This window comes from Mastigoproctus giganteus, chromosome 5 (assembly GCF_048544385.1).
Source record: "Mastigoproctus giganteus isolate SK-2022 chromosome 5, ASM4854438v1, whole genome shotgun sequence".
Taxonomy (NCBI): Eukaryota; Metazoa; Arthropoda; class Arachnida; order Uropygi; family Thelyphonidae; genus Mastigoproctus; species Mastigoproctus giganteus.
Genome location: NC_143579.1, coordinates 194,313,823 through 194,341,160, shown reverse-complemented (window position 1 = coordinate 194,341,160; position 27,338 = coordinate 194,313,823). Strand labels below are relative to the sequence as shown.

Sequence of the window (27,338 nt, the reverse complement as noted above, 5' to 3'; positions counted from 1 at the left end):
ATTAATCAACCATATTTGATGGCCCTTTTCAAAGTAGTTTCCATTTGATGAAATGCACTTATTCCAACATTTCTGCCACTCTTAAAAAAAAATGGGAAGTCATTTTTTGATGCACACTTGAAAATCTCCCATGTTTCTAACTTCCGCTGACTGGAAATGTTTTCCTTGCAGCTCTTTCTATAAGTTGTGGGAGGGGGAAGAGACACAGGGTGCAAAGATGGTCAGTGAACACATTTGATGTTAATGCTAGCTAAGTATCCAAGGTCAGAATTAGCAATGTGAAGTCTCATATTGTCATGATGCAGCACCCTCCAAACTGCTCAATACAGTTGTGTACTATGGTTCCGTCATGACAATGATGGTCATGTTCGCTGGATTTATCGAATTCGTTATAGAGAAGTTCGACTGTATTTCATCCACAGATGTGCATGCTGCTGATATTCAACATACCTCCCAGTTGCCTGTTTACTTCTCTCAGAGAAGACAAGGCAGTGTTTGATTTCTGGTGACAGCAGTAGTTTGCAGGATCACCGACTTTTGTGATTGAATAGTGTTCTTCTTTTAGCTTTTCTTGAGATGGAAACAAAATTTGAGAACAGCACTCTTCTCTGTGATAGAGTGTGCCACAAGTGAAACTGAACAGGCATAAGCTTGACCAGCCATTGTCACATACAAGTCAGCTGTGCATTTGCAGCTTGGTTTGGGCCTAAATTCTGCAACTCAGCTTAAAAAAATGTTCATGAAAAATGAGAAGCCCTTATATCAAAAACACTGGTCTGCACTGTTGACACCTGGCAGGATGGATCCATTGACTTCTGCTGTTCTCAGCAGCACATTCTTGTCATTTAGTGTCCAGCTCACCTAGTTTATTTCTGAGCAGAATCCAGCTGTCATTGGCTGCTCCATCTGACAAGGTATGAACTGCAAATTCTGATAAGCTTCTGGCTACCACTGTTGTACTGGGTTGCTATTTGACTGACTGTAGCCTTTCTGCTGTAAGGTCTGGAAGAGAGAAAAAAAAAAAAAGTTAATATTTGTACAAATGTATTATCCAAGAAATTAAATTTTTCTAGATGAAGATAGATTAGTACTAATCCCCAACCTCACAGAATATAATTTAACACATTGTTTCCAACAGTTAATTATAATACAGCTGGAAGTTCCTTTAGGTTTACAGCCACTGAGAAATTATACTATTGAGATAATTCTCATTGGTAAAAGTAGACCAACAAACAGTAGGATTATCACATATGAAAGCTTTATCCCCATTTCATTTATATCTTGTAGTAAGAATTTATGTACAGGTATACCAAGAAATAGATAATTGCTGTCCATGTAACGTTCTCCATTAGCTTGCAGAAACTCAACCTGTCAACCTTCTGGTATGGCTAGTTTTAAAATATACTCAATGGTTTCAGGAAGTCTCCTGCACAATCATCTCTCCACAGCGGCAGTTTACTATTTGGTACTCAGTTTTTTTTTCTCCCACATCTGCAAGCAGCAGTAAAACTTCTTAGAGCTCCTAAATTAAAAATCATTATCACTTAATACCCACTTAATACACATACCCATCTCTCACAATACTAGTTTACCAAATGTCATTCAAGGCTGCAGAACTTGAAACTACTTTGCCACACTGGTTACTTCCAAAATTGCAATTCATGTGAATATTGTATTTGCACACATGTCCTCTACTGTCAAAGGGTCAGTTTTACATTGTTTTGAAAAATATGTATTGCTGGTTTTCACTTTTCGTTTTCTTAGCTTTAGAAAATGATCCAAAGTTGAAATATCCTTATAGGAAAAGTTAAAATATTCTGGATTCAGTTACTAATGTATGCAGCCCCATCCTCGTTAACTTTCCCTTATTTTTTTCATTACTTTTTTTACCCACATGTGCTAAAACACTACCATTCCAAATTTTAATTGGTAAAATTATTTACATGCAATAACTATATTTCTAAAAAACCTAAGCTAAGTGCATTTGTAATGGTAATGCCTTGTTGTTGTGTAATGAGCTTTTATTTGTGGCTGAAAAAAAAAAAAAAAAAAAAAAAATTGATTTAACTATTAGTTATTCCTCTAAATAATTTGTAAATTGTTTCAGTGAGAGATTTTCACTCATTAAAATCTGAATTTGTTTTACACGTGAAATTAAAAAATATTTACTTTCATGAGCACATTTTCAGTTCAGAAATAACATTTACAGCCACTCCCCCAGCTTAAATAATACTAGACTTACAAAAATTCAACTTTACGTAAGATTTTGCATTCAGTAGGAACAAATGCAGGTATTGTGGAAATCTTAATGTGAACCCCATAACACTTTTTTTTGGCAATTCATTCCAAGACTTTTGCTATATAACTAAGCTATTTATCTCTAAAAGCTAATTTTTATAATGGAAATTGCACTACACTTTCATTGTTATCATGTTCTATTATAAGAATTAATTTTACACATTCGTGATATTTTTCTAAAACACATTTCATAAAACAATTTGCACGTTCCAGTTTATGGGACTTTTCTATTAGCTCAATCTGTTAGTAAACTTGATCTTATTGCATTTGCAATAATACCAATAACTGGAATTCTGTGGATTTTTATGTTACGGTATTACAGTGAAATCAGTTCTCCTTCACTGAAATCTTCAATCATATAAAAAACATTTGCCACAGCCCTCAACTTCTGCAGCGGCATGCTTATCAGCTGGAGAGTTAATTCTGGCAACTATGCTCAAAAACTAAAAGTTATGCCTGTCTCCTCTTTCTGTAATTTTCCTGTGCATGAGATTAAAAAAAAAAAAAAATTGCAAAAAATAATTCTATTTACATGTTCGAACATTTTTGCTTCAACCAAATTTGTGAGTGCTGCATAAGCATTTAGGGAAATTCCAACTTATGTAGTTCTGCAGAACGCAACCATTACATAAATCAGGGAGTGGCTGTACTAAATAATTGTGTTCATACTACATTCTAATACCACAAGCACGAATCATAAAGAAGTGTGACCACCCAATCAGGGATAGCCCACAATCATATGACTCGATACTCCACCATTCCATTTTGCACTGGTTGCCTCCTATGATGGTACACCTCTGCTATTTTTTGCAACCATGTTTAAAAATTTAATTTCTGATAGTGCCACAGGACTTTTTCATAAAAATAATTTCTTGGTGGGATTCAAACTGAGGTCTGTACTCTAGGGGCAGGTGCTTTAACCACTGAGCTAATGAGATTTACTTAGAACTGAAAGTGTGTTTTTATAAATATTTTTCAATTTCACATCTAAATTAAGTAGCAAACAGATTATTGAAAGTCTTTTCTTGAAAATTTAGATGAATTAGTATTAGCAACAGCCACACTGCACAAGGAAGCCTATGGCTTATCCAGCCAAAAAATAAAATAAATATTAGATAACCTAAGCTTTTCTCTCCTCCCATAGGTAATTAACCAGCTGATCTTAGAATACCCTCACTCTGTCAGCCTCTACTACTCATGTAGGACAATTCCAGTAATCTGTAACTCACTGGCTAATAAAAATTTCCTGCAAACCCCCCACGACAAATTTATGGCACCTGCTTCTAGAGGAATAGGTAATAGCCATGATTTTTTAAGTCCAATAAAAATTGTTTTTCCGCATAAATAGCTCAAAACTTCTATCACTGCACAATGACAAGGCTTACCGCTACAAAGAATCAAGAAAGTCACAAACTTTGTACTTACCAATATAAGGCGGGTTTATGTGGGGCAGGTTTAAAACCTTTCAAGACTTCTTTCTATGCAACTAAAAATGTTTGGTTTTCCACCATTTCTTCAATGCTGCAGTCTTCTACTGGTTCTCTATTTGTTGTATATAATGAAAGTACATTTAATTTTTGAAACTAAGCTTGCTTAATTTCTCAAAAAAAATTTTGTTTGGTCTTTTAAGTTTAACTTGAATTCACTTTATAAAAACAAGTTAACTCAAGATTAAATGAGAATTAAAGCTGGAATGTGATAAGAGAAATTTATGAAGTTATAATTTTAAAACACACATGTATCTGATTTTCTGTCTAGACAGAAAATGTCTAGGGGATGATATCAGAAATCTCTTTATGAGACTATGCACATGGCAGACTTCATAACCACCAAAAAACTAGTCTCAAACTTTGTATAATTACAAATTTGTAAAACCTTTCTTCACTGAATCACCTGGCCCGCAAGTGTTCTTATTATTCAAGACTCTTATTTTTTTAAGAGTCCATTTAACCAATGTACTGCAGAAAGATTACTGGTGTACTGCAAGATTTAACTGTGAAAATTTCAGTTATAAAAAAAAAAAATCCAATCCAATCCAATCTAAAAAAAAAAACAACTGTTTGAAGTTTTATTATATGAAAAGATAAAAGCCTAATAAGAATGGTGGCATCGCTAAAGTGCCTGTTGTTGTGATCACATTTATGAACTGAATTTTAATTCTATTAACTGCAATTCTAATAAGCAAAAATATTATCCACAGGCTATAAAAGTAAAGATATAAAGCACAGATTTACACTTTATTACCTTAGCAATTAACAAAATTAATTTATATGCAAAAATCAGAAGAATATTTTCCACATTAACAACTCATTGCCTTTTGTTCACCCTCCCAATTACTAACCAGGCAATGATTACACAAGAACTGGAGAATTTATTCTATTACAACAGTTGGGTGTTCAGAGTGACTGTGTTTACTTAAGGTAATCGTTGCATTTTCTTGTCAATCCACAAACTCAAATTACTCCCATCTGAAAACTGCCAGGAGCGCAGCACCGAAAGAAGTTTCGCTTCAATAATTTGGACAACAATTTTGTAATGGTTGGCTGGACAGTTTAAAAACCAAATACAAGCATAAGGAATGTGTAGGTATATACTAATATTTCTCTCTAATATATTTTTTAATCTATCTTTTTATCATTATTGAGAATAAAATAATAATAAAGATAGGAGATTTAGCAAGTAACAGTTGTAACAAAGAAATTCAGTCCCTTGGTGCTCATTATAACCAAGTTCAACTGTATTTTGGAACAGCTTTCATTTTTCTACTGAAAGGATACACACCGGTAGTCCCCGACTTTAAAAGTTATTTCATTCCTAATGTGCACTTGTAAAGTGAGAATTATCAAATGACAAATTTGACCACAGTAATGTTAAAATGTTATCCAAAGAAATGTCACCTTTGAATCTTGTGACTCAAAAATCCTCAACTGCTTTTCTATGTTTTGAAAAGCTTCATCAAACTCCTTGAGTGAAGGAACAAACAGGAGTTTCAGCTTCACATTTTAAGGCCTTCATTTGTGAGCTCTTCACTGTTTGAAGCAGACCAGTGACGTCAGTTGTAGAAACATCAAGCTGCAATTGGTTCTTGAAATGTGTCAAAATTATCAATAAACGGACTTTATTCCAAACACCCTTCCATGTTCTTCTCTGTAATTTTGTCAGAGGCCCAGGCTAGTTTTATTTTGATTGCATTTAAAATATGAAATTCTTGTAAGTTTTATTTATTTTCCTCTTTCTCTGCCCAAACAAACGCATGCACAGTAGTACTGTGTTGTTTAGTTGCACGCATGGTTTGAAATGTCGTATTTATGAATACGTTTATTTATTGCAAGTGATGTTCATATTTGATTCTGTTGATACCTGAAAAAAATAACTTAAAACCTGTATACATTATTGCCTACTTTTAGAAATAAAAAAAGTAAAATGCTTATATCTAAAAACAATTGATTTGAAATAGTTATTAAATTTCCTCAAGTACTTTATATTTAACCAAATTTAATTTTTGCAGATATTTATTTTACAACCGTTACGGAAAATACTTTTTGAAGAGCTAGAAAGTCAGATTCACAGCACAAATAAAGCCAGTATTTTGGCAATATAATGGGGAATACATGAAATATGGATTTGTATGCTCCAATTATTCTTTGCTTCCTTGACCCATGTCTTATTTTCCTAGAAGAGTTATCAAATGAAGCAATGGTTATGCAGAAAGATTAACTTCCTTTAAGCCTTCAAATGCAAAATAGGAAGCAAATTTTTATGAATTTGATTAGTTTTAAATCAAGCTCAAGAGACTAGTTATAAAGTCACCGAATTGGTGGCCAAATCCAAAATGCCTCATACAATTGCAGAATCTTATTTTACCAGCCTGCATTGAAATTGTTAACGCTATGCTTGGGCAAAAGAAGCAAAGGAAATTGAAAAGTGCCATTTTGAAATAACACCATTAGTAGATGCACTGAAGACATTATCAGATGACATAGGAACAATTAATTCAGAATTATTGAATCAAAGAATTTCATTGAAAATTGATGAATCTACAGACATTAGTAAAAAAAGTAATTAGTAACTGTGCCTAATTAATAGCACTAGTTAGAATCATTGAAGAGAGAAATGGTTGATAGAACATTTGTTCTGCAAAGAATTGCCAATCAATCACACTACTGGGGATGAAATAATTAAAGTGGTAAATGAATACATTGAGACAAAGATATCATGGAAAGATTGCTTTCCAAAAAATTTTTGGAAAGTATTGATAGTGCAGCTGCAATGACTGGAAGAGTTAAAGGTTTCACATCAAGAGCTACTCAAAAAACTTTGCCTGTGGATTTGAATTCCACATTATATAACATTATCAAGATGGTGAATTTAATGTTCCAAGTCATTGGATTTTATTAAAACCCAATTTGTGTGAAGAAATTGGACAGGAATACCACTCTGCTATTTCAGCACAGAAGTGCATTGGCTGTTCAAGGGAAGAGTTTATGAGCTAAGAGAAGAGGTTAAAAGGGGATGGTTGTAGGATACATGTTCAAAAATTTGCTTTTAGCAGGAGAAAGATTGTTGCAACAAACTATCTGGTGTTGTTGAAATAGGTAGAGGATGTACAAGAGTTCTTTTGCTAACGTGATGCTCTATAAGCTTTTGCTTCATCATTTTAACTATTAAAATCTTAGTAAACAAACAAACAGGCTTAAAACAAAAAACCCCTCCAAACACTTCCTTAGTGCTTGCAAGTTTTTTATTTAGCCAATAGTGGGGTACAGTTATTCTTGGAGAGCAATGTTCCTTTGCAGATTATAAATGTAATGACATATCATTGGTGTGTTATGGACAAAAGCCTATAGATTGTGAAATATTCCCACTGGATAAACCTCAGAATGTAGCCAAACAAAGCATTATGTATTTGAAAAGCAATGGAAGTTCTAAATAAGTGTATAGATTATTTTTAACTGGGTATCAACCAGCACAATGGCAGATTCTTTCTGAACTTGAGATGTATAATGCATAAATAGTTCAATTCCAAACTGAAGATTTAAAACTGTTTTGGTATACTTGACTAGCTGATATCCATTTAAAAAGTCAGCAATAATCTACAAGGATGTTAGCACTAACAGCAATGTAGTTGCATGAAAGTGACACTATCCTTGTTCAAGCCAATTGCTTAATGTTAACTTCCACAATGCTAAATTCATGATGCCTCTTCATTCCACACTAGAATGTGTGGAAAAACTGGTCAAATTAGTGATTTGTGAGCAATAAGTATATATATACAACACCACTGCCAGGTCAGACAGTTCTGCACATCAGACCAAAGAAAAGGAAATATAGGAAGTACTACTAGTAAAGTTAAAACAAGAATATTTTGCACTTAGTTACTCAGAGTATAGGTTCTTGACTGTGTGACACTCAGATAAGAATGACTGATTGGATCATTATAGTTATAACCCCCTCCAATTTTTCTGCTGATTAGAGAAATTGATTAGACTAGCAAATTTAAATCTCACACTGCCTATTTCTGAATGACAAGAAAACTCCATTTCAAAAGAAAGAGTTAATAAATAATTAACTCCACACTTCTAATAAATAATCCTAATTCATAATGGCTAATAAAGAATTTATCTTAAGATAAATTATTTATTAGCTGTTATGCATATAGTTTCGCTTATGTTCAAAATAAGATATTATACACCCCACAATTTAATCAAAATCAGTGATTTAACAATTCATTCTGAAGTACAACCACTTCACAACAATTCCCACTAATAACAGCTACTTTGGTAGAACAACCCAACACAACCCTGACCTACTCCCATCAAATTTCTGTTCAGCTTATCATTCAAGGACTTGGCCAATATTTCACAAATGATGCCCTGGTGAAATCAGGCCCATTGCTGGCTTTTGGTGACATTAGAAAAGCTGGGCCTAGTGGATGAAGTTTAAAGCTTCATCCACTAGGAGATAATGAATCACCCTAAGTGTCATGTTTGGACACAATTCAAGAAGAAAGACAGACTGATCCCTGCAGAAGTTTCAAATTAAATTCCATAACTGCTAGTCCATCATGCAGAAATCAAGTCAATACACCACAAGTTCTATAGTGTGTACAAAGATTTTTATCAATATTCAGAACTGACTTAATGCACATAGTGAGATGTGCTGATTTTTGTAAGATTTAAATAGTGAACACCCAAGTGTTGTTAAATTATTAAACAATACTGTATCAATACTCAGGTTTGCAAGAACACTGAAGGATGTTCTACAAGTTTAAGTAGAGAAACTTACTTTCTCCCTTATATGAAATGAAACCAGCAGTGAAATAATTTCAAGTGGCTTTGTGAGCAGGGAGATACCTCAGTTATTTATACTGTTGACAGCAAACATAAGAAAAAGTGAATCTGAGCATACACAACTGGGAAACTACACTAACATAGTGCACATATATTGATATACAATAAGAGATGGGAACTGAGTCTTTGCATCTTGTTAATCATTGCGACTAGCATCTTAGTCTCCCCCCTCCAGCTACAAATTAACTTTGTCTATAATGGATTTACCATTGTCATGCCTATACTATTTTTAAAGATATTAGCAACTTCAAAACAAACCATTATGAACACAAGCATATGAATTTTGATTTAAATAGCATTGAAATTTCACTGAATAAGTGTTTTCTTTGATGGAAGCCTTATTCCATTAATTCTACTTGTCAATGAAACCGAAAAAGTGGGGGAAATAAGCTTAACTTTAATCTTAGTGAAATGGCAAATTGTATTCACTCACTAGCTAAATCACATTCTTTCATCTGTGATACCAGTGATATGAATAAGGAATGAAGTGTTTCTTCCAAGAAATGAAAGGGAGTGAACCCCTTTACTTGCAATTTCTAGGAAAAAAATTACTGTATTCCCCATGTGGCCAATATGGCCTTGAGTCATATGGCGAAGCTTTGGGGAAAATGCAAACTATAGAAAAATGCTAAGTTTTTTTTTTTGAAATCAAAGTCACGTTGTCAGTGTCTCATATAGCCACTTCATAACATTTAATATTTAAAAACAATACAAAATGATAATTATTGGCTTAAATTTATGCTTAATTTTCTTAAATAAAAATTATGGCTTAAAATTATCTAAGCTCTCATAGGGTTCCAAACTTTTTTTCACAGGTGGGGGGAGACTGAAAGTAGTTTGTTATTTGGTTTTTAGGAGCATTAGCAACTAAGGCCATATTGTTCTGGGGATATGCGGTAGTCATACCCCTGTCTAATCAAGAAGCGTGTGCTATGCACTGCTGCTCCTGCCCACCTGGCTATGCCACACTGAAAGTAGTTTCAGCTGAAGCCCTTCTCAATGATTAGAATAGCGGTTTTTTTTTTGGCATGTTAGGGTTGCACTGAATGAGTACAAGAGAGAGCAGGATCTTAAAAGCCCATGTTTAATCAGAGAATTAATTAGGGGAGTGTTAATGAGAAGAGGATAGGGATGGCCTGTTGGTATATTAACCCCTGGGGTTCTCACTAAAAATTTTGTAATGGAGTCTGCATAGGTATATTTTTATAAACTACAAAAGTTTATAAATTTATGCAGTTCGGTTCAAATTTATATTTAGTTGTGGTTTGGATCACATGCCCTTACATAGCAAGCATGTGCGCCATGGGAATTGTGTGCAATGTGCTGATATAGGTGGAGATCTTTCTTTTTTTTTTTTGCCTATTTTATCTAGTTCATTAACTGCTATCTGCAGTTAATCTTCTGACACCCACAATTCCTTACAATTTACACGTAAAATTGTTTCCATACAATTTTTTTTCATTCTCAAAGCCCATTGTTATGCATACATACTTAATTTTATACTCCAGAATATTGCTTATAAAAAAACAGTACTGAAATGTTATAATAAAAATTCCGAACCGCAATCGAACTTGGTTTTAACAGGCATGGAAATAGCAAGATCATGTAAAGAGCAAAAGGCCATAATGATTTTAATTTACGTGTATTTCCATACAACTGTTCACTGTTATAACAAGCGTACTACACTGATACCAAACAAATTTTGATAACTATGAAAACATTAATTGTATAATGTAATTAAAAAAAAAACTGAATTCTTGGAATAGACAAAAATGAAAAGGCCAACTTAGCTTTATGACCCTGTGCTTCCAGGACTATACAATAGTGCATTGATGTTCTGCTTGTCTCATTACCATATTTACAGATGGTCTTTGTAATCACTGAACCATAAATTTATTTCCAGACTTCTAACTTTGTATGCATTGCAGGACTTAAGGTCTTATCTTGAGGGCTCAAACAGAAAAATTTGCTGAACAATTTGGACGTGATGATTTTGTGACATTGTTTATGCAAAATTCGTGAAGAATCTGTCTGCAAATGAATGGATTGACTGTTTGGGCAGAAATCGGGAAAGATTTCAATGACGAACACATCTACAATGCCGACGAAACAGGACTGTTTTTTATAATGACACCTGACAATACATTTAAATCCAAAGGGGAAGTGTGTTGGTGTAAAAAATGGTGCAAAGGCTTGCTTGATAGTGCTCGTATGCACAAATATGACAGGAACTGATAAAAAAAAAAAAAAAAAAAAGTTGAGAAAGTCATAAAACCGAGGTGTGTTTTTTATGACATAAAACAAAAATGTAAGGAAACTTCCTGTTGATTACACTGCAAACAAGAAAGCTTGGACAACTTCGGATATTTTTTTGGCAATACGTAAATGATTGTAATAAGGAGCTAGCTATTCAAAGAGAAGAAAAATATTTTGATAACTGTCCTGCACATCCCCAGATTCAAAAATTGTCCAAAAATTTAGCTAGTGTTCTGCCTCCCAATGAGACATCAATTTTACTACCAATTGACATAGGTGTAATCAAGAGTTTGAAAGGATTTTACAAGGTTTCTAGTTGAAGAGAACAGAAACTTACCGAGGCTACATCGATATTGGATGCTATAAATTTATTGACTGATGTATGGAAAGTTCCTTCGACAACCATATCAAATTGCTTTAAGAAATTTGAAATTAAATTTCAGTTGTAGAGGATGATGGAAACAAAAAACAATCAACCACTAACCAAATGGCTTGCTACTTAACAACAATGTTATTGATAACATCAATGAATCTGTATGAGTCAATGACAACTTGTTAACTAGTCTTCTTCCTACAGAGTGACATTGTAGATGCTGTGCTCAATGACAATAACATAAGTGAATCAAAATCAGCACTGACAATCTCACAAGCTCAAGGTGGACAATTTTTTTTTTTGAAGGAACTGAGGCAAGTAATGAGACTTAACACATTAAGTGTTTTAAGGGGGAACTTCAAGAAATATCAAAGTGAAATCTTTAAAACAAACAATTTTAAGATTCATAAATAAAGACTAACTGAAATCACGTTTATTAAATAGTATCATTTTTAATTATGGAGAAATAAGTTGTGGTATACGGTAGTATATGGTTTTAAAATTACAGGCAAATAAGTTATGTTTAATATTAAGTGTATTGTAGTTTATACAAGCATATTAATACAAATAATATGCAGGTATATACTTATTTTTTTTCTCTAATATTTATTTTGAATCTCTTATCAAGTTATTGATATGGTGTACATTGTACAACGGCCCCATGGGGTTTCCCCATCTCTGCTCTTACTTATATAGTGGGTAATGGTTAGTTCCTTGATGCTCGTTATAATCAAGTTCGACTGTATATGATTTCAGATAATTAGGCTTAGTGGTTCACGATAAAATTATCGTGAAAGGGGTTTGCAAGTCAAGAAAGGTTGGAAACTGGTATTAATAGACTGAAGATTAAAAGTGTTATGCTAGAAAATGCTACAAATTTTAGAAACCAAAGGCCACGAAGGTGAACTCCTGAAACATGGCCATAAATTGTTTGGCATTTCAATTCCTTTAAAATTGCATCACTTCAGTAAGCACTGATGTTATTTTTAAAAACAAAATTTGTAGTTTAAAATAGTGATCCCTGAAGTGAGAAATAAAATTGCCCTTGCTGTTTTTCAAATTCTGTAATGGTATAATTTAAGGTTATTGCAGAACTTTCCAGCCTTTTTTGATTTGTACATATATTACACAATTTGTTACTAATGCAGAAATATCACGTGTCAATATAACTAGTGATGATGTATAATGAAAAATTATGTGTGCTTTTTTAAAAACTTATTCACCCACCCACTATTTCTTTTAGGCAGGAAGGACGGACTGAGTAGTTGGAAGCAGATTGTTTTCACATATGGAATTTTTATTGATTTTAAAATGCAATAACTGCATTTGGTTGGTATAGATCCTTTACCAACTAATTTAATTAAATTTAAATGGTGAATCAGGATTCTAGTCAAACTGTAAAGAAATGTAGTTCACTATGAACACTATAACACCAAAGGTTGGTATAGCTGAAGAATGAACATCTATTTTGCACAAATATGAGACACATATTAGACAGCTAAAATGTGACACTCTAATGTGCACTCGTGGCTAAGCTTTTATGTATTTACTACATACATACTAAAAGGGTATGTACTTTGAGGATAATGCCCCCCCCCCAGAGTTATATAGCCATAGTACTAATTTACGAGAAGTTTGGCCTTAAATATCTGTGTGGTGCAACATCAACACATGCATTTGAATGAGACTCAGAACCTGCATCAATTGAATAGAATTCTATTTCAGTATCAGATGACATAGAGTTGATTCAATGTCATCAACTTCAACTGTTCATCTCTGATGTGGATCCAGTAAAATTTTTTGTAGGAAAAAAAATTTTCATACAAAATTTAACACTTAAGAATTTGTTTTTCACACACACAAAAAAAAAACCACACCTCCTTGGGGAGAATACTGAACTAGATAAAATAATTAACTTTTATTTCAAGTATACAGCTTTTATAACTGTATAATCCCAGCAATAAGCAAAATCCCAGCCCATGGTTGATCGTGCCAATACTGTGCAGTTGTCCATTCCTTGCTCTTTTATGCAGGTTTGCATTCAGACAACAAATGTGTGGAACATTTGACAACAAATTAGTGGAACTTCCCTAACTAGGCAAGTTTAACACAACATTTAAACACAATACAGTATATCCTTGTTAATTCAATGAGATTATTCAAAATACAATGTATTTTGAAGTTGCTAACAATATAGGGCTCTAAATTTGAGTAGGGATTATTTGACATCTGAATTTTGTCTCACTTGTGAAAAGGATGTCTATTTCAGCTGCAATGAAACTGCTGTGCTGTGCTGCGCTGCTTAATTTTTTTAAAGCAGAATTTGAAACTAAGTGCTTTAAGCAATTACCAAATTGCTACTTCAGTATCCTTTAGCTTTGCTTCAAATACATCTGAGGAACATACTTCATATTGAATATATTGCCATTTGACATATTGTAAATTTTCATTCCTGCTTCAAGTAACTTCTATTGTTGCAATCTAGAACCATGGTGTTTTTTCTTAGACATGTTAAAATCAGTGTTTAACTCTTTTTGCTTAATTAACTGCAGCATGTTATGTTTCTAGTTGGTAGTCCAAAGTTACTGAAGTGAATGGTGCAGCAATGTCTGCAACACAAGGACCCTAACTATATTCATCACTCCTCTTTTCTCCCATGATCTGCATGCTTTTTCTGGGCATCCTTGATATTGCCATGCAGAAACTAATTGTCAGTATGGTTGCAGTTATTGCCACACTAGCAACAGCAAAAGACAGTTTTTCATCCACAGAATGGTGGTGCAGGTAATACAGCACACACATACAACCAAATTTTAAATATGCACATTCAGTAACAGCTTTTCTTTCAAATTTTTTGGAAACTGTTCACACACAATACAATACAGTGCTAAACAAAACAATACACAGATAAACTGTACACATATTAACACTACTAACTGGAGGCAGACATAATATCCACCACCATTATTTGGCAGCCAAATGCAATCATAATGCTGGTTTGGTAAACCACCCAATACCAGCAAGGGGCAGGGCATATTATCCTGCTGGAACACCTGTGCAACACATCACAAAGGGATGGATATGATCAACAACTGATAGTTCCAAATGCACTGTTTGCATGAGCTGGTTTAAGAACTAAATTTGCAGATTAAGTGGTTTTTATTTTTCACCTATTTTTATAAAAATGGGCAGCAAACAGAATGTAGGGATTTTAGACCACAGCTCATGTCATGTTAACCATTTTCACTGAAAATGGTTAACATGACATGAGCTGTGGTCACTTAATGGGAGTTTGTACCTATGAACCGTTAAGTAGTTAATTAATTTGATTGAAATAAAGAAATTTCCATTAAAAGGAGAGCACTTCTAGAAATTCCAAATGCTAGCAGTTAGCATATGTAACTAATCCCCAATGTGGAAAATTCAAAAGATAAGCACATTAACAGCAGTCAAGAGATTATAAATATTTAACTGTAGCTAAAGAGGTGTCAAGACATTATGTTAATGCCATGAGCATAAATCCAGCAATGCTATCTGAAACTATTAAGCACAAACAATTTATATATATATTGGATGTGACTCTTGGTTTCATTTAAAAAAAAAAAAAGAACTCTTCATATTATCTAACCATAAACAATGTAAAATAAAAAAAAAAAAAACTAAGTTCTCAAACTAAAATTTAAGGCACTGACAATCAAAACTGGTTGACTCCAATTTTAATGTTAGCAATTACCAATGGCAACAGGTCATCCCTTCTCCAACAGTAAGCAGAGGCAGTTCCCACGAGTTTTCCCCACAAGTATCAACAAAACCGAAAATATGAACATTAACTGCAAAAAAATTAATGTTAAACATTCATAAATACAGTCTGTCCTCGTATAGCATGATAATTGTGTTCCTAGAAACCCTCGTGCAATATAAACAACAGGCCCTATGGGAAAAGTGGGGTTAGGTGCCAACCACCCAAGATTGAACACACATTTGGAACCAAAACATTACCAAACACAATAAATAATCTGGTAATTTTAATCGTTATAAAATTACTTATGTATTTTATAACAATTAAAATACGTAATAAAAAATATTTTTTATTATAATATAATAAATATTATTTATTATATAATAATTAAATATTTTTAATACTAAAAAAGTATTTACAAATAAAATACGTATTTTATTTGTAAAAAATTATATTAAATAAAATGGTTGTAATAAAATATTTACGTATTTTATAATACGTAAGTATAAATTATAATATGTAAGTCGTAATAAAATGCTTACGTATTTTATTACAACTATTACGTAATAAAATATTGCTAATGCTTTTGCTTCTATAGTAAGCAAACTTGTTTTTTGATTTTCTATCCAAACAGATGACAGCCGTTCCATCTCTTCCAATTCTTGTGTCTTAATCTAATGGATTTTAATTACACTGAGTTGTTCCCGCTATGAAAGTTGCTTATTTTCTCCACATTCTTTGTAATTCTCGGCGTTGCCTCATTTAGGTCTGTAGTACGTGCAATATAACTGGTCTTTCGGGCACCTCCATAGCCAGGTTGGAAGGAGCAGCAGTGTGTAGCACACTGCTTCTTGATTAGATCAGGGTTTGAGCCTGTCACCACCAAATACGGAGGATGTGGAAAGGTCAGGGAATGACCACCGCATATCCCGGAGCAATATGGCCTTAGTTGCTAATGCTCCTAAAATCCAAATACCAAACCAAACATGGTCTTTCATTTTGCTCAAAGCGTTTCATATTTTTTCTCTATCGACAGAGGTGGACTGGCCATAAACCTTACCCGGTGGGCCGGAGGCCGGTGTGATTTTGGCCATAAACCATAGTATGAGGCCACTATAAATTTTCCCAGGTAAGAATTTTTTGATCCAGTCCGCCTCTGTTTATCAAAATTGCTTTTTTCCCCCTCTCTCTCTGAATCTTCAGTGTCTTTGCCAGGACGCTTCCTTTTCACACCTTTTAAGTATTTTACTAATTTTTAGGGAATAAAGCGCAATTACAAAACGAGGAGGCACGCTTAATACACATAAATAAAGCTGCGCACATATAGCAATTGAATAAACAACACCGTAAAGGCTGAGATACACTATTAACACCCCACATTTTACTAAAGCACATTTCTGGGGGTTACTACCATAAAACAATAAAAACAATTTCCAGTTTCGTTTCTGCTAGTGGAATCTGTTATAAACTGGTAGTAAACTCCATCTAATTGCATTTGCAATTATATTGATAGCTGGAATTGTGTTGGTTTTTACGTTATTATGGTGAAATGTGTTTCCCCTTCACTGATATAAAACACAAATACATTTTCAGGATCTTCTCTTCATTCCTATTGTGTTGCGTTCGGTTGGGGTGATTCCGCGTTCAACTGCCATTTCTTGTAAACACAAAGGCGAATCGTGCATAAGCAAATTCGGTTCGTGTTATATAAGATAACGTTCCCCTATTTATAAATCGTGTATGATCGAATTCGTGCAATGTAAACACGTGTTATACGAGGACCAACTGTACCACATTTCAAACCACACATGTAGCTATTCAATACAGTGCACCTCACTTTGTTATCTTATCCATTCCACTGTATCATGAAAATATGTGAACCCAATAACACCCACCCAAGTTGAAATTTGCTGTATAACTAAGCTATTTATCTCTCTAAAAGGTAATATTTATAATGGAAATTGCAGTACATTTTCATCGTTATCATATATTCCATTAATGTATAAGAATCAATTTTGAATGCCTTTGTGATATTTTTCTACAAGTGCATTTCTGGAGGTCACAACCATAAAACAATTTGCATTCCCCAGTTTATTGGGACTTTTCTGTTAGTGAAATCAATTATAAATGGGTCAATTATGCAATCAGTTATAAACTATCTTATTGCATTTTCAAAAATACAGACAGCTGGAGTTTTTATTATTATTAGGGTGTAATGTGTTTCACCTTCACTGCAATCTTCAATCATATAAAAACAAATATTCAGAATCTTCTCTTCATTCAGTTTTTTTAAGCTTCATAAACTTTACTCCATGTGAGTTGTATTAGTTGCAATCTCACTTGCATGTGTCGTGTTAGTTTGTGGCAATTTGTGCATGAAAAATGCTTATGCATGCTATCATGAAATTTATAAAAAGAAGAGATTTAATTTAGAAACAAACACCTTTTGAAGCATTTCTGAAGAAGCCAACTCCTTGTGCAACAGTGCCAACCCAGCAATGAGTGTTCATTTAGTCGATAAAGCATAAGCATTCTTCAGCATTTTTAAGTCATAAATAATTTTTATGATAGCAATTCCCAATAGTAGCAGGTATCAATAGCAATCAAGGAAAGGACTGCACATTAACTGTAGCTGAAGAGGTGTCAAAACATTATATTAATGCAATGAGCATAAATCCAGCAATGCTATCTGAAACTATTAAGCACAAGCCATTTATATAAACTGGATGTGACTCTTGTTTCAGGTGATCAACTGAAAGAAATTGTTTAGTATGTCTACCATTATACCAAGTGTTCCGTCCTAAAGATAAAGGAAAATTTTCTCAAACTAAAATCTAACTTGCTAAAATTAACCATTTCATTAATTAATGATAACGAATCTTTCCGGGCAAGAACATCCAAGAATGGGAGGTAGACATGTTCTCCTGGCATTACAGATAGCAAGATGCTTAACTCCAAGTTCAACTTAGAATTAAAATACTAGACCAGCATTTCTCAAACTGTGTTCAGTGAGATGTGAACAAGTGTTTTCGAAAAATCTTAATAATTTGGATAGGATTTCCAGTCGATGGAAGGTCATTAATATACAAGAGGAATAGAACTGAACCTAGAAGAGAGCCATCTACCACTCTCAGTGAGCAATCAACCAATTACAAAAAACAGTTGGGAAGCTTGTTAAGAAGACCTTTATGCCTAACAAGATCGAAAGCCTTTGAGATGTCAAGAGTAACTGCTTGTGTTTCACCAATTTTTTCCATAAGCCAGAATACCACCAGTGAATCAACACTGATGGAATCCATACTGGCGATTGTTGATCAGGTAGTTTAAGAGTTGGCAGTTAATTGATTTCTCAATTACTTTTAGAGTAGAAGTAATTGGAATGAGACAATAATTGGGCAGGAAGGATTTGTCACCCTTTTTAGGAACTGGCTGGATTTTAGGAATTTGCCTTCTGCTTGGCATATTTCCAAGCAGAAGGAAAAACATCTTTGGAAGAGGAAAGTGAAAAAAGGCAGTAAAGAACAGGAGTGAGTTCAGGAGCACAGGTTTTGAGAACAAGGAGAAATACCACTAGGACCTGGAGCTTTCTTCAAGATTTGACAAAATCCTTCTGACAGAAGACCACAGAATGGAGCATGTTGGGAATAAATATTTTACCAAGATCATTACATTAATACAAGAGTTGGAAGAAAAATGGAATGCTACCAGGTCAGCTTTATCCTTGGCTGAAGTGACAACAGAACCTTCTGGTTTTGACAGAGGTGGGAGTAGAGATGGGCAAAAGTTGCAGCCAATAGCTTGGCTACCATTAGGGCAAGAATGCAAGTTTTCTACTCTTCGACCATGTAAGGGTTGTTTGTGAGAAAAGATCAAGTGTGTTGGCTGTATGGTTAGGATTGTGCAGTATTCTTGTAGGTAAATGAATAATCTGTGCAAGGTCACTAGTAATTGCAAAAGCCTCAGCACATCTTGACCAGCTGGGTTGGTGTGGCTGGAGTTGAACATTAAAATCACCAAGGAAAATTACCTCACTGTTAGGAAAGTTGGATTGCTGAAAGTCAAGTTGCAAAGAGGAAGTCAAACAGCTCCAAGTGATTAGTGGAGTTGGGAGAACACTAGATGAATCTGGCAGAACGAGGAGATTCCAAATTACCATGTCTCTGACAGGGAATATCGGAACAGACATATGCACAGTACCACATTTGTGGTGAAGGAATTATACAGGAAATAATTTGGGCAACTGAGATGAGCAGTAGTTGAATCAACCAATAATGGAGATTGTTAGAAAAAGTAGATGGGGGTTTGGCAAACTGCAAGTGGAAATGGACATCATTGAGATTAGAATTGCAACCACATTTACTAGGAAGTGTTTGGGAGGTTTAGATCTTTTTTGCAGATAAGATTATTAGTTTGACAATTCATGGTGAAATTATTGAATATGGCCTACACATGGTAAGAATACCCCCAGATCCTTGACATAATAGGGTCTCAACAATGTCCCTGCAAATGCACTACTCAGGCTCCTTCCAGTCACCATCTGGCAGAGTAGAGGTAGCAAGATTATACAGTAACTGATCCAGAAGCCTCCTAAAGAGTTACCAATAGGTTTGGCCCAGTGTACTAACTAGCAGCCGGCCTGTGAACAGTTTTAGAGCAGTACCCTCGAAATGTAAGGAAGATTAGAACTCTCCATGTCTATCAACTTCAAAAGCCACCAATCATACTGCATGATGGAAGAGATGGGGAAGGGTTGACCCAAACTTAGCTCTGGAGACTAAACATGTGTTCCACGACTTCAAGCCTCCAATAAGCAAAGTGGTGGTATTGCACCGGTTGATGAGTCATCTACCACCTAGTATTGCCTGGTAACACAGAGGGGTGGCATTCCTCCATGTGGTATGGGTGCTACACCTCAATCCGTGCTTAAGTTGGCTCACACCTGGGTGGTCACCCAGTGTTTGTGCATGGGGTATACCCACGATTACTAACAGTCCCACCAGTTTTAGACTCCAGGTAGCAAGTCTTGGCATATCTTGTTGTTTTGAGAGAATGTCTGCAACTTCAAGGACCTATTTAGAATTGTTATCAACATCAGTTATTCCCAGTGAAAAGAATTTAAAATTGAATCATAGTATACCTTTACAAAAGGTAAAACACTTCCCATTACCCTGACAGTAGTTATGTTGTAAGTAGATCCCACATTAGTAAACTGTGGTCACTGCTGATAATCAGTTTAGTTATCGCTGTAGAAACTAGAAAAATCTATTCAGTGTGAATGACAACCCACAAGTTCAGTCAAATCTAGAAATTCCCAATTATAAATTGACCTGTTTATATCAGTCTTTTGGCCAATAGAAGATTTCTATCTATTTAATTTATTTCTCAGAACATATTCCAAACTGAGAAATCTGGTACATTAGATTATTTGTACCAAGTACATGAAATTTTCAAAAATTGAAAATTCACAATATTTGGAATGCCACTGTTTTAAAAAAAAAAAAGATTCAGTACTGGAGGACAATCATTCTTGGACAAAACCAAAGGTTTGTAGGGAAGCAACAGCCCTTTCAACAGTTCACTCTTTTCCCAATCATTTGTTTTCAGCTATTTGTGGGATTAAGAATTGGAAAAGCTATTTGTGGGATTAAGAATTGGAAATAACAATGCTGCCTGGTCCTTTCATGCAATTACTGTGAAAACTATCCCTTCAAATTCAACTACAGTTAAACTGGATCTAGATTGCAGTAATGTACTAACAACAGATCTGGGTGGGGAAAAAAAGTGTTCAGCCAAAAAATTTCAGAAGTGAGATACTGCTGGATAGCAATTCCACCAATTAAACTGCATGAGTAATTTTCTAATGACTTAATCCATTCCAACTTTTATTTTAACAGTTGTCCAACTCAATGTAGTTTTATTTAAAAAGAATTTTTGGAAATGCTTACATAGCATAACAGAATTTTTCTAAAAGACCCAAAGAAAGTTACCTTTGTTATTTGCCAACAAGTTGTACATTTTGCTGTTGCAAGAAATTAAAATCCATGGTTGTAGTTGATCCCAGCCAGAACCTGCAAGTTAAAGAAATTAAGTTGAAAGGGTCATCAGGTATAAGTTTGTTTTACTAATACAATTAAAGCAATAAATATAAACACAAGATTAAAGAAATAAATGAAAAAATGTTGCTGAAAAGCTGATCCTGCTTTCCCCATAAAAAAGTAAGATTTACACCAGTTCAGCAGTAATTTATGAAACAGCAGCACCTACCATTTACAAAAAAAAAAGAGGTAACTCTTGTTTCAAATGACTTAACTAGCATCCAGTGAAAGCAAGTTTGTTACTAAAAAAAAAAAAAAATGCAGCCATTATCAACCCACTGCAAGATGGAAGCCTCCTCAACAATTCATGGGGAGGGAAATAGACCATAATCTGCCAATGCAGGTTGGCAGATCTACCATATTCAGCAGTCAGGGGCTTGAACCATGGTCTACTTTAAGGAGCGTGTGCTACTGCACTCCTGCCCACTTGGCTACAGAGGCATCGTGGATGAAAAGGCTGATTGTATTTTCCCATGAAAAAGCACCAACAGACTTGCCCGTTATAGAAACAACAAGCAACTTGTTTTATTTATCAACCTTTTAACAGCAGGAGTTTTAAAAAGATCTACCGTTACTATCTAAGCAATTTGTAGGGTAGCTAAAAGGTTTTTCTTGCTTACTTCATACAAAAAAAAAAAAAACACCAGCAGCCATTTATGAAACAGCACCCAACAATTATAGAAACAGGAGGAAACCCATTTTCATTAGTTTTTTGGTAACAAATATTAGAACTATAAAAGCAGTAAACCCAAGATGCTAATTACTAATAGTTAATTTAGTACAATGATCCTATAAAAAGTCAAACAATCGCATAGTTACCAACTCAAGTTTTACATAATTTTTTTTTACTTTATTCGACTGTTCTCCATTTCTTCCATAATATAATTTGCTGAAAAGTAATCTTTTACTTGTCGCTAAATACTATAAAAATAGCAATTTTTTTTTTTAATTTTGCAAATTTCTGTTAACAAGTTGACAGGCTGCTGTAAGTCTGCATTGCAAAATAGAAAGTGGCACTGTTTTGGTTATGTACTTGCATAGTGTGAAGCTAATTAAACCTTTCAGTAATAAGGCAAAGACTACTGTAGATGTGACTTTTAATGACAGCATACAGTGCATAAAAAGAAATGCAAAAATAGATGTTGCATTGCATGGTGATATCATACATGTCAAATGTTTACTTGCATCTTACTAGAACAGAACAATCTTCCTCATCATGCAAGCATGTTTTCACAAATGTTCTTAAACTAAGCATTCTAGAAAAATGGGCCATTCAAGTATCAAATTGATCAAGCCATATCTCCCCATTGTGGGGAGACAAATTAAGAGCAGCTTGCTGTCAGCACCAGCATTGATAAAAAGATTTGTGTACACATTGACTTGTTAAAATCTCATGATTCTCTTGTCTGGCTTGAATAAAGCAAATGGCTTTATAAACCAGGAGATAATTTGCTCTTTAAATTTTATGCCAAAAATCCATAGTGAGGTTTAAGTCTGTTGAACATAATTTTGGAAATTGATTAAACCAGAAGAAGAAATTAACTTAGTCAGGCATTTCTACTGTAGGTCGCCTGAAATATCCACAAATTATCCAGTCATGCTTGGCATTTCCACCTGCTCTTGATAAAGTATAGGCACACAACATATTCTGTTGTGAAGTTGATAGCTTAAATAAATTTTAGGTTGAACTAGACAAACATTTAGAGTTACTGGATGGGTGAAATGGTTTGTTTTTTTGACTGATGCTTTTATAAGCTTGCTTTCTTGCATCATATGTCTCAACTAATGTCCATGTTAATCAATTGAGTTGGATTCATTCAAGAAAGATACTGAAGTTACTCTTCAGAAAGAGAATTATGTTCATGCATTAGTTCTAGCTTATGAAAGTCAATTTGGCAGCTATGCAATTAGTACTGTAGCTGAAAGTTGGAACTTGTTTTCCCATAAAAAAAAAAAACAAGATTTATACACATCAGTTCAGCAGCAATTTTTGAAACAGTAGCACCTAACAATTATAGAAACAGTAGATGACTCTTGTTTCATTGAAGTAAAACCAAGAAGTTATTACTATTATTAATTAATAATAATACATTAATCACATACAAGTAATCAGTATTCACAGTACTTTCAATATGCTGATAGGAAATAACTATTGTGATCAAAAAGCCGATTTTTTTTCATACATACAAAGCAAGATTTACACCAAGCTACTTTACACTAGCTTGGTGTAAAGCTAGTTTCATTTCACATCTCATTTCACTAGTTTAATGCAAGGGTGTCCAACCTGCAACCACATAGGCATCCACTGTTATGGGGGACACAGAACACAATTCATAGACATTTTGAAAATGCCCATTTTTAATAATAATTTTTCTTTCTTTACTGCTTTCTCACATTATGCATCTTCCTCAGAATTTAGCATTATTATAAACCACTAGGAATGATGTTAAAACCAGATTTTCATATTACTAAATACAAATGGAATTGGCCCCACAGCAAAAAAATAAAAAACCACATTAATGTCACATCTTGCTATAACATGTTATAAGTTCTGATGGGTGGGAACATGGTAGAAAATATGCACTGCCCCATTTTCCCCCATATTTATTTTTTTAAATAAAAGTCAGCCCCTCACTCCAAAATATTCTGGCAACTGACTTAATTTTCTTTCAATATCTGAAACCATTTCCACCCAATTTTTTAAAACTTCCATTTTTATATTGATATTTTTTCTTTTTTGGCCAATTACACTGAAGGGCAGCTGTGGGCTTGGCAGTATCTGCCAAGCCCACGGCTACATTGCATTCATGCAGACAGTAATTTGTCAGTATTGAAAACAGACTGAAAGAGGGATGACAGTGGGTGCTATGCGCATGGGTCACTATTGCAGGTGGTACAGAAATTAACTATCCCTGTTCAACAGTGTATCAGGATACACCAGTTCCAGAATAACACCTCATCTTGGACAGTACAGCAGTGGGCAGAGAAAGGTGGTTGATAAACCAGACATTTCTCCATCAGGTGATCATTAACAATAGGCATGGGAGCTGCTGGCTTACCAGAGTCCCATTGCTAACACCACAAAACTACGCCTCAACTGGTTGAAAGAACATTGGCACTGGACCTTGGAGACTGGTCTCCTGGTGCAATGAGTCCTGTTTCCAGTCGAGCAGATGGGAAGGTGCATATCTGGCAGAAACGGCACGAAGCTACGCACCTGTCATGTAACTGTTCAGGTTACTTTTGACATGTCCAAGGAAAAGTAGTTTCTCAGAGGCATCTATCCCAAAGGGTTTTAATGAATGGAAAGCAAGCAGTTCTACATGTAGCACACAAACTATACTTCAAGAGCCTCTAAGAGGAGACCTGTACTGAAAAAAAAAAGGACACATCCAGCAAATAACATCAGAATTCAACCAAGCTCCCAACTGCCTGCTCTATTGCAATCCATACAATGTGCTGGGAATTGTGAAGTGGGTATTGGCAGTTACTTGCCTATTTGCAGCATCTGAAAAGAGAAAAACAATCTGCTTTCAGTGGTGCTGAGAAAATAGCGAATAGTGGAACGGATAGAAAGTCATGCAGTCAAACGAATCACGATACACTGTTTTGCACTAATGGTAGGCAGGGTGTTGCATGAACCCCAAGTGAGGGATCCTGTACAACCCCCCGAAGCACGTGGGAGGTAGTGTCACTGTATAGGGAATGCTTTGTTGGCAGTGTGGGAATTCCAATGCTGGTGGAAGGTTGAATGTCATCCAGAACTACTGCACCCTGCAATGTTACACTACGAACAACAGTGAATGGTTTGAAGAACATAACACCAATTTTCACTACCTTTCATGGTCTAAAGTGAGCATTTAAAATGCAAAAGTAAGGTATTTAAAAAAAAAAAATTTTTTTTATAAAAATAAGCCCATGTTTTTATAATTTTAACAAAATGTAAAAATAACACTAATTCTGAAATCACTCTGTGCAGCCCACAAAACACCGCTACCAGGAGTGGCCAACTTAATTTGTGATGCAATCTACTTTTTTTCTTCAAAAAAGGTGCCACGATCTACCATCTCAAAAATTTCATTACACAATTGAGGGATGACTATATATTTCAAATTCATCACAATTGACCGAAATTAAATCAGCGATCGACTCGTTGGCACCCTGGTATGTACTATTTGAGTGAATATTCATTTTGGCAGATCAACTTACTTGAATGTCTCAACAAGAGCCTCTTCAATTTCAAAAAGTACTGTGGCTGACATGCACATTTTGACTACTGATTGCCTTCCTTTTGTACTTTTCCTTAATGTACAAAGGTACACAGTGCGTACCTGTCCTTATGAATTAAAATATTGCATAAAAGAAATTGCTAAAATATACATGCATAAGAAGAAAATTTCACCAAAACAAAATTCTGTACATATACAAATTAAAAGCTAGCCAAAAGTTACTATGTGGCTGAAAAGCTCATCTTGCTTTTCCCCATAAAAAAAGCAAGACTTAGATCAGTTCAGCAGTAATTTCTGAAACAGCAGCACCTACCAGTTACAGAAAAAGGAGGTGACTCTTGTTTCAGATGAGTTAAATAGCATCTACTAAAAGCAAGTCTATTGTGGCTAAAAAGGCTCATTGTATTTTCCCACCTGTGCCAGCTGCAATTTTTGGAAAAAAGAAAAAAGCAGCTTCTCTTATTAACACGGAAATAAGCACAATAAGCTGTAACAATAACAATGGTGCCTGATCTAACAGATCCCAATTTCTTTTTGGGGTATACTAATGCTTTATTTTTTACTAACAGAGTGTAAGAGTTGAATAATCTGAATTTAATTTATTTTTACCTAAGCGCAAACATCACTATTCATTTCATTTATATTTATATGGAAGTGACAATTTGTTAAATTTTCAGATGTCTCACTAAGCATTCTGACAAAAACAGTACTCTGGAGTTAGTAGGCCAATTCCTGATGGTTACTTCTGATTTCATGAGTTAAGCCACTTACAATGGAACAAGTTCATTAGTACTATGCTAACATGAGCAATAAGTAATAATGAAGCAGTGACCACACAGTCATCAACATTTGTTTGTCAGTCTTAACTTCAGCCTCATAGGAAAAGCTAATCAGAATTAAAACAGAAGGTAACGTGGTAATCAGAACCAGCTGATTACCAAATCAGCAAAAAAAACCCATATTTTTAAGACTGACTAGTCCCATTTCTTAACCGGTTAAATAATGTTCATCATTAAAGATGAATGTTAAGCCTTGAATGGGTTGAGAATGCTGAATTCTGATGGGATCCTTCCACTTGTTCAGATTATGAACCTAAGGGGCCATATTTTCAAATTAAGAAAAGACAGATGTAGATTAGATGTGCGTAAATTTGCCTTTAGCCAACGGGTGATTAATTGCTGGAACAAACTTCCATCTGTCGTTGTGGAAGTTGATAGGTTAAATAAATTTAAGGAAGAACTGGACAGGCATTTGGAGGGAATGGTGTGATATATATATATATATATATATATATATATATATATATATTTTTTTTTTTTTTTTTTTTTTGGTTGATGCTGCATAAGCTCACTCTTTCTTGCATCACATGTCACTACTACTACTACTACATCCAAACTATTCCCATTTTAAGAAAAAAGGGCATTAACCGGGAAATTTCGGACCCCAATGTTAGAAATGGAACTACATCATTTAGGGCATTGTCTTCAATTCTGACCCCAATATACTGGGCAAGGAGCAAAAAAAAAAAAAAAAACAGGAATTAAAGTCCAAATACCATTTTCAAAAATTGAACCAGTAAACGTCTCTTCCACAAATTAACGCAAATAAAATAGTCCACAAAAGAAAATGCCTCGAATGCCGCTGACAGTTTTATCAGCTTTGTCATGGAGCCCATTTAAGTAATCGAATTTAATGCAAAACAAAAGTTAAGCATCATCACTGGGTCTACAAAGAATAATCATGCTTAAGTAATTATGCTTAAGTACAGTTCCGGCTAAAACTATGATTATGCTAAATCAAAGTTAATTAAGCCTATGCTGACTTTCTTCATAGAAAAAAAGTATTGATATTGGACTTATTTTAAGCAGAAATACGCGAAAAAATATATTACACCATAAGCAGTTAGTGGGTGGGAATCTATTTCATTTAACTTAATGCAAATATATATACATAGCACAGCATATACAATACTACTCACATTCTCAAGTCCGGTTCTAA

At 34.5% G+C, this 27,338-nt stretch overlaps 1 long non-coding RNA gene across 1 annotated transcript; it reads right to left on the bottom strand.

The window, feature by feature from the left end:
• LOC150085962 (uncharacterized) lies at nt 1–27,338 on the bottom strand. Its single transcript, XR_016546980.1, has 4 exons — nt 27,319–27,338; nt 21,004–21,084; nt 3,724–3,840; nt 1–1,002 (listed from the first exon to the last, which is right to left on the bottom strand). It is a non-coding gene; the product is annotated as an uncharacterized LOC150085962 (long non-coding RNA).